The following is a 9,195-nucleotide window of genomic DNA, read 5'->3' as shown; positions in this document are numbered from 1 at the left end:
CCACAGAAACAAGACCGTAACTGTCAAACAGTAATAATTATCCGGTCATGAGCCCAGATGGGGCTCGACACCAAGACTTACTAACTGACTGACTGACAGTCTGTCGCAATGTGACTTTCACTTTCAGTTAGTTCAATGGACAAGGAGAAGCCCGACACAGAAAGTATAAGAGGCTTAACTTGGCGGCGGTCAGGCATACGCCCGTTCAAGTGACTAGACTGCCGTGGTAGCAAATACTTATAGAAATAGGGCATAGTCTGCTGTACTGAGCCTGGACTGACAGTACGATTAAATTTGTAAATATATGTAAATACTGACAACGGACTTACTAACACAGGCTATGACTGACGAATGACAGACCCAACCTCTCGTCAGAGAAGGCGCCCCAAATGGACAGGACAGTAACTTTCATATAAGAAGAAATATCTGATCATGAGCTCCAGCTGGGGCTCGACACCAAGACAGACAGACTGACCGACCGTCAGTCGCAATGTGACTTTGACTTTGACTTGAGTTAGTTCAGCCCAGTTGAGTGAAGTGAAGTAGTTCGTTGGTGAGTGAGTGAGAGAGAGCTCAGGTTGTCCTTGTGAGGCTGTTTCTGTTAGAAGCCGGTAGCTGAGACACGGGGTTTGTTTGGGAACCCAGAGGGGACGTCCGCCGTTGGAAGTCGCTACCAGCAACGACTAGTGAAGACAGCAGACTGAGAAGTCCTAGTGCATGCTGTAGTGTACTGCTCAGTGTGTAAATTAGCGATAGCGCTATAGTTACTTGTAGTTATGATCTGTAAGTGTTCAATAAATCCGATTACCAATCCAAACCACGTCTGTAGTCACCATACACGTGACAATATTGAACGTACGTGAACACAACAATGGACCTTCTAGTTCCACAAGACTGTGTGGAGGAGCAAAGAACAACACCCAAGACTCTATACCAGGAGTGGGCATTAATTACTTTTACTAGGGAGCCCAAGTGACCAGAGGGTCACAAGAAAAATTCAGTGTGTGAGTTCCCAAATTCTCAAAGCCGTGATGTTGAAGATTGCTGTTGTCTGGAATATAACATCTTGTAATCTGGTAACATTTTACAGACATTTCGAAAGAATGTACTGCCTCTTTCCTTGCTCATCGTACTCTTTAACCCTGAAGATGGAGGCAGTATGCTCCTCCGAAATACTGGTACAATCTACACTGCATCATATCACAGAATACAGTGCACTTTGAAAACTGTTAAACAGCTATCAATTCTTCATGCCGATTGGCTAGATACATCAAGAGACAGAAACCTTAAAAATTAACCGCGACATGTATCCAGAAATCTGATTGCTGAAGCAAAGCTGCTCTTGAGCTTCCTTCGGTACAATACCATGAAGCTATATGGGGTAGTGAAAGCATGAATTGACACATTCTACCCTCTGCACTTGTAGCGGAGGTGAGCGGTCTTCTTTACCCTAAGGAGACCAGGCCCCGGTACAAATTGGGTAGAGGGCTGGGTGGGCCACACAGCCAGTATGGCTACTGTGGAGAAATCTTTGTCCCTGCCAGGAAAACCTGGTTCATTGGCTGTCCAGCCCAAAACCTAGTCACTATTCTGATTGAGCGTCCTAGCTCCTCTCTCATGGGTGATCTCATGAACTAAATATAATTTGGAATGGGTTCAAATGACTTTCTTATATCCAGCTTTATAGTAAATATTTATATTAGGGCCCAAAATTTTCCACAGAAATTTGGATTTATTTTCTGAGCACATTACATTCTATGTTATATGGATGAGAAAGTAAAAACAACTAATGGAAGCCATATAATTTATATCAAAATAATGACAAAGGCCCAGTATTTACATGGGCAGTAGTCTACTCACCCCAGCTATATACCATGTATTTTACTTAACAATACTGTCAGTAACTCAACTTATACATTATTAAATGGTGTGTGTGTGTGTGTGTGTGGGGGGTATAATAAACAGATGTGGATGTAAAAGATTATGACTATTTCTGGATACTTGGTGTCCCAGCTAAGATTTGAACTGGAAACCTCAAAAATAAATGAGAAGCACAACTGCTTTAGTCAATTTGCTAGATTATCCTAAATAACTGATGACTTTAACATAGCACAATTGGTAGTACCATTGTAATGCAGTGTTTATTGACAGAACATGAAATACAAAATGTTCATTACCAATGTAGACAAACTGAAATACAGCAGGACTTAGGTAACAACTCAGTGTTACAGTTTACATCTCCATGTTGAACTCAAGCTCAGAAAAAAAAAATATAGCATTTGGTTCTGTGCTAATATAAAGTGCAACTTCTATTTCACACACAGACACCTATTCCAACTGTAAATTACAAGAAAATTAAACAAACAAATTGGTCACCATAATAAGATACTGCCTGCAGAACAAAGTTTGTTTTTGCTGTGATAATGAAATAGAACACATGAAGCTCTATCATAAGTTCCTCAAGCACATAAGCCAAAGCATAAGGACAAACTATCATACAGACACACTTCACTAATTCACCTACAGTTCTGCAGTCACTTAGTCAGTTTGATAGTTTGTGGTTTTGCAGTTTCTTCTGCCATTCCTTTGCAACTGTTGCAAAGCAGAAAACCACAAAATATGTACTTACACAATTAAAACCCACTTACTAATTGAGAAATTTTAAACTGACCACTATTAATTTAAATCATGTAACCTCATATAACTCCACGATTTCCACAGAAAATTGCATATTTACATAATAATCTTACTAACAACCATCACTTTATAAGAAATACTGTGTTCATTATTCTACTGGGTTTGCAACTAAATTTCATTAGGATCATATTACATAGCTACAAACAGTCTTGCTTTCCAGTATACAGAGTTGGATTCATTAACAGTGCCCACTGTATCTAACTAGGGCTTGTCATCTGTAAATAAAATTCTGCTGGTGAGGAAATCTTTTTCAAGCTGACAATACGAAGGCTGGAACAAGACAAACTACGGTCAATACAAGATCTGGGGTTCTCACAGCAGTGACTACGAAGGTTACCGTCTTCTGCGATGTGATGCTGTATAGTCTGGCACAAGTCTACCAACCTTCTGAACAAAAACTGTTGTGTAAGTCAACAGTGGCAAAAAATGGAACAGATATAGTGAAAAGGAGGACTGGGGTTCTGAGCTGACCAGCAGCAGTAATGAGAACAAGCAAAAAATATTGGCCCTTTAAAGGGCTGTTTTCGTAGTCTGAATGGGAGCAATAATAGCTTTGAGTGTACCAATATGAGGTGGAAGGACATCTGGAAAAAACAGAATAAGGAAACAGTGGCCCATTTTGTTCTCCTCGTCCATTATATTTTGTTCACAGTTCGAGTTCTCCATTCCACGACATGCATGCCAACTTTCCCACATTCAGCTTACTCTTCTGGCCTGACGCAACAAGATGCATCAGTAGCAGGGTTACGGTACGAAATAACCCTAACTCGCTGACACATACTCCCCCACCCCTCTTCTGAGTGACAACTACTGCTTAGTGCGCCAGTAAGGAAAGTGCTTCTACTAGTTGCCTGATTATATATAATACATCAATAACTTACAGTCATTCCTCACATGAACACTCATGATGGAGACAAAGCAAGTCTCTGAAAAACTTTTGTACTAGTTTGATGAGACTGATCAGGCCACAAAATTTTAGTGCACATTAAGTCCCCTATCCATAACACAATAACAAACCTTAAAAGACCAAAATAATTACACTTCTGCAAGTATAGCTGTTCCAGCATCACCTTAATAACTGGACAAAATCAAACTTTCATCCTAATTTGGTGACAACATTCATATGTGAGATTTCAAGTTTTCACAGCAGTGGAACATAACACCGCGTAGTTTAAAATGATATCAATGTTTCAACGAACCTGCTCCACCCATCTTCAGGTCAGCAGAGTGTAGGCAGAATACTGAGACAACAGCTTCTTACAAAACACTACTATCTGTCTGTAAAGTTACATGCACATCACAGGAAGCCATAATCTTTGCAACCTTCAGTCCACATGTCAAATGCCATCTTGGGAATACTTTCATAGTCAATGTGATCACCTAGAAAGTTCTATCAGTGTTTCATTTCTGTAATTCCTAACAGATGGTGTCTTTTGCTGCCAAATTCACATTTACATTTACTTTGAGCCAATCACCTCCCCAAACATGTCATACATTATAAATTCATGATGAAAACACATCATACGACCTTCGTCCAATATAGTAAATAATCAGGCTTCGCACAGACAGCGCAAGTTGTCAAGACATCCCACATAGGCTGTCAAAACACAGCAGACATTGCATACTACAGACATAAATAAGGAAAAAATATAAGTTTTGTATAGATGCTGAGAAAGTTTTAAGAAAATACTGTTTAATTAAGAAAGAAAATACTGAAGAACAAGTATTCCCTAATAAACAAGCTGAGAGAGACCCACAGATTCTGACAATGGCAACTGAACTCCAACAGAGACAAACTGGGCAATGAAACCAGGACCGAACTTTCACAGTCTTCTGAATCTTGGAAGTGACAGTTTTCAATGTGATGTTCCCAGAGCAGCAGCAGAAATTCAGATTCTGGTCTTCCAGCTATGACACCAAGCAGCCTTGCATATAGCTACTGATATTTTGAACAAACCTGCTGAACCTACCCCATCTTCCAGGCACAGGAGCCACTGCCAAACTGCAGGAGAGGAGATCTTAAAAAGGTTTCTGCTACCCAACCTCCAAGCTGACAGTGACTGTGCTCCACGACCTGGACCAGTTTAATGCTTTTAGTTATGGTACCATTACATTGTGACACAGAATTATGCAAGGGGACACGCTCCCAGACTGGCCGCATGTTACTCCAAAACACCAGTAACCACTTACAAGACTACGCGGTTTCCACCCAGAGGGACATAAACTGAATGTTCATGCACACTATTGTTGCAGAAATCTAACAAGTCCTATTTTTAGCCTACTTTCCTTATTTTGAAAATAATAATAGGAGGTTTATGAGATCACCTTTCTGTCTGTGTGTCCCTCCCCCTGAACACTGCTAGGTGTAAAACAAATTCCCAGGCTGTTGCTAGGCAAGAGCTCAGTTAACACATTCCTGCAGCAACAAATACACAGACAAGAATACAAAATTTGTTGGATATGCTTTCTGTGCAGTTCGTGTTGCATCAAATACTGAACATATAGTGAAAGGAAAGTATGTGGTTAGTTCTGCCCAGAATTTCCTGTCTTAATTNAATATACCAAATATTAATACCAAAGACTGGAGTTATTTTGAGCAAAAGTAATCACCATCGTATCAGTAAGAACAGTCTTAAACAGCTTGAACATAACAAGAGTTCTATCTTCTGGGAGATACAGTGCTGTGAAACACAAACAGCATTATATTCTAGAAGATAAAGTCTCCATAACCACTGCTGTGAGAACCTCAAATCCCCACATTTTCTGGTCCCCCTCCCCCCCAAAGAAAAATATCCTAGTATCACCTATGACAACATTTATTCTGAGAACAAACAAAACCCAAGGATATATTTCGGATAAAATGACAGAGGTTACTGTATGTTACAGTAGGTGACAGATATAATTACCAGTGCAGTACTAGAAGCTGAACTGCCATTCCTGAATGCAATATTGTTTCTCTGTACGGACCTCAAACTATTTAAAGGTAAAGTTAACAGCTCCAGAAAATCAAACAAGGTTTCTCTGTCCAAAAAGAGTTTTACATATACACTTCCATGCTCATATAAATGATACGACCATCTGAATAGGTAAGAAACGAACACCACTACTTGAACATGGGGTATAAACTGTCTGGAATTCCACCCGAGAATTGCAAGTGCAAATATTCATCATGATCATATACACTCCAGGGCTGGGTCATATGTTTGGGCTGTTATGTGCACGCTTCTTACTATGTAGCCCCAGGCTCCATCCTGGGTGACAGAATGTCAGATCTGTGGTTAAGAAAGTCACACTGAAACAGGGCTTTCTCCAATTTCTTCGGTTTTCCTTACTAACCACCATTCAACCATTGCTCCATAATCACCCATCACAGACCCCTGAGGTGCATGATGGCCCTGACCAGGTAGTACATGATCACATTCTTGAGCTTGAACTCAGAGCTTCATCTCTGACTGAGCATGTGACTCCTTATACAGCAAGGTAGACAGTTTATATATACTGTGCTGTATTACGCAACAATGGTTTGTAAACCAACAATATCTTATGATTCATTCAGCTACTGTATCAGCCTTTATATGGAGCCAAATAATAAGACAGTTCATAATCTGTGAAAGCATTATACAAGTATACAAGCACTGGTTGTGTAACATGGTACAATACATGTTACTCTCATTTATCTGCAGTTTTATTTCAGTCATGACATCCTAACCACAGCCTTGGTAGAAGTGGCTGCATATGGCCAGCTTCCTTGACCTGTCCCACCATTTTGACTCTGTCATACTGTTTCCTGCCCTACCACTCTGCTCAGTGTTTCCCGATTTACATCCATCCCATTTCCCCCAAACAGAAAATCATACAAAACAATGGTAAAGACAAAAGGCGGTCCATTCGGAGAGACAACACTGCGAAAACAGCAACTTCTGCTGTTACATGTATGGGTTTAAGTCCAAGTCAATTTCTTTCCTTGTGGTGATTTTCAGGAATGCAGCCCCACACACAAGAGTCACCTGTATACATTCACAAAACATACAACACTCAGATCAGATACAATATGCCTGAATTCCATCGGGTGAACATTTTGAATTGCATTTTCTGAGAAAGAAGCTCTTAACTGCCATTTCTAGGGTCAATGTACATGTACACATCAAAATATTATGAAATCCATTATCATACAAGGTACTGTAATGACTGAAACAGGATGTTGATTCATATTCCTGTTAACCCTCTGAAGACAACAAAGGTATATTAGTTTACAATTATTACACCCAAAAACTAGAAATATTAACAGAAACAAAACATTAAATCGAGACACATTAATTTTTGAGTTTCAGGTAAGAATCAATGCGGACTTTTACGTTGTGAGTGCTAACAATGAGATCACAAAGTCATAAATCAACTGAAGGTAAAACAAAAGCTACCATAGTTCCAAGCAGAATAACTTGCATAAAGCACAGAAGCTATCACGAGAAGTCATCGTTGCTTTATCACAGGCTGTTCTAGCATCTGGACCACAAAAAGAAAAAAGGTGAAGTCACTAAATACGGGCTAAAAGATAGGCAGTATTAAACTACACATCTCATTATCACCACCAAAGATGATCTAAATTTCTTAACAATAATAATTTCATAACAAGAAAACAAAGAGTTGACTGAATTTGTTTTCCATTTTGTGTTTCAGATTTTAAGATTTGTCCCAAATTTCCATATGGGAAATTTTATGTTCCACATTTTACAGTTTCCACAAAATCAGTAACCTGAATTTCCACAACACGGCATGGGTACTATACTACACTACAATCCAATGTCAGCACAACAGACCCATTCTGCCATAATCAAATGACAGTATACATATAAATGAACACTTTACACTCCAGAATGTTTCAGCAAAAAATTAAACCATGTACAGAATTTTTATGACACAGCCTAGACATGGCATATTTCCATGATTTATGCAAGACCATGCCACATGATTTGTTGAGAGCGCACAAACCAGGTCTGAATATAAACTGCAAGATGAATACAAAAAATCGTTCTCATTTCCACGTCGTCATAAGCGGCTAAAGGTTGCGCAAAATACAACAGATCTTCCAAAACATTTATGAAAAGTGATATCATCCTCTAAAACTTCCACCTCACTTAAAAATATTCAGTAGGATATAACATTTACAACCTCTATACTTTGCATCAAAATAATGCCCATTTTCCTAGACAGTTTGCTGGAGCTTGTGCTTGTCTTACTGCAGCTCATCTCTGCACAGTACTTTCCATTTTCCAAGCAAACAGTTTACATACATTGACTTAACACTACATTAACAAAATAATAACTAGCCTGGTTCAAAATTCCACTGCAGAAAAGTTATTTTTTACCCATTTTACTTCAGTTTTAACAGGAAAAAGCTACATTGACATTCATATCATTCTTCATTATTTGGAAAATTCCACTAATTCTATGCAAAGTATAGCTTGTATTATATTCAGTTTTTTCGTGCATCATCATCCTGGTGAGTGGGCCATTCTGTTCAGCAAACACATTCCCACAAACGGTTTCAGACTGTCTAAAAACACAGTGAGTTTAATTGTGCCAAAATATATATATATACACATAAAACTCTTAAATTCCTATAATAAAAGAGCGGTACTAATTCACATGACTAAGCATTAGGTCTACAAGAACTGTTTCCCCATTCTTAAAATAATTCTGATCATTCCAGCAGGAGCCTGAATTTCCTTGATCTGTGTCCTCCAGGTCAGCTGCCTAATCTTGGTCCTCAGATCTGTACACAGAGCAGCCGAACATTCGTCCACCTGTACCTCCCATTATTTCTCCCAAATGAAAGACAGATGATGTTCCTCTTGGAGAAAACTGTCAATGTTGCTATAAGCATGGGTTTGAGTATAAGTCACTTTCTTTCCATCATGAGAAGATCACCAGGACCATGATGTCAATGGGTGCAAGCAGTCCTCAAACAACACGACTGATGCGTTATTGAAAAATTTTCGTAAGGCAAAATTCTGTTATTCAGACATGAATTTCCCATAAGAAATAATGTAATGGGAAAGTCATGTTAAACTGAAAAACCACTTATGTTTATCAAAGACCACCCCTATTACAAAACCCTGTTAAAACAAATTTGGGTTGACAGAACATGAGTCAGACAGGGACTGGTCATACATAACTCTCATATATTTTATATTAACCATGATAATGAAACATGTTTATGTTATGGTGTTATGTATTTTCAGTTTTCATTTGCTGTAAGTTAACTCAGTTGTTTGTCTACCTACACAAGTAGTTACATACAGTGAACTACAATTTTACAAAGTTCTTTACATTGTCTGCCCCATAAGAACTGTGTTCTGAAGATCACAAAGCAGCACCTGTGTGAGTTCAAGGACCTACAGACACTGAATGTAACAGCAGAACAGTTTCTTATATTCCAGCCCAGACTATTGTGCAAAGACACTTCAGTCTTAACTTTTCTTGTTACTGAGGTCAGGT

This window comes from Cryptotermes secundus, unplaced genomic scaffold (genome assembly GCF_002891405.2).
Source record: "Cryptotermes secundus unplaced genomic scaffold, Csec_1.0 scaffold2369, whole genome shotgun sequence".
Classification (NCBI taxonomy): Eukaryota; Metazoa; Arthropoda; class Insecta; order Blattodea; family Kalotermitidae; genus Cryptotermes; species Cryptotermes secundus.
The sequence above is the reverse complement of the archived record's forward strand: the minus strand, read 5'-3'. Positions refer to the sequence as shown.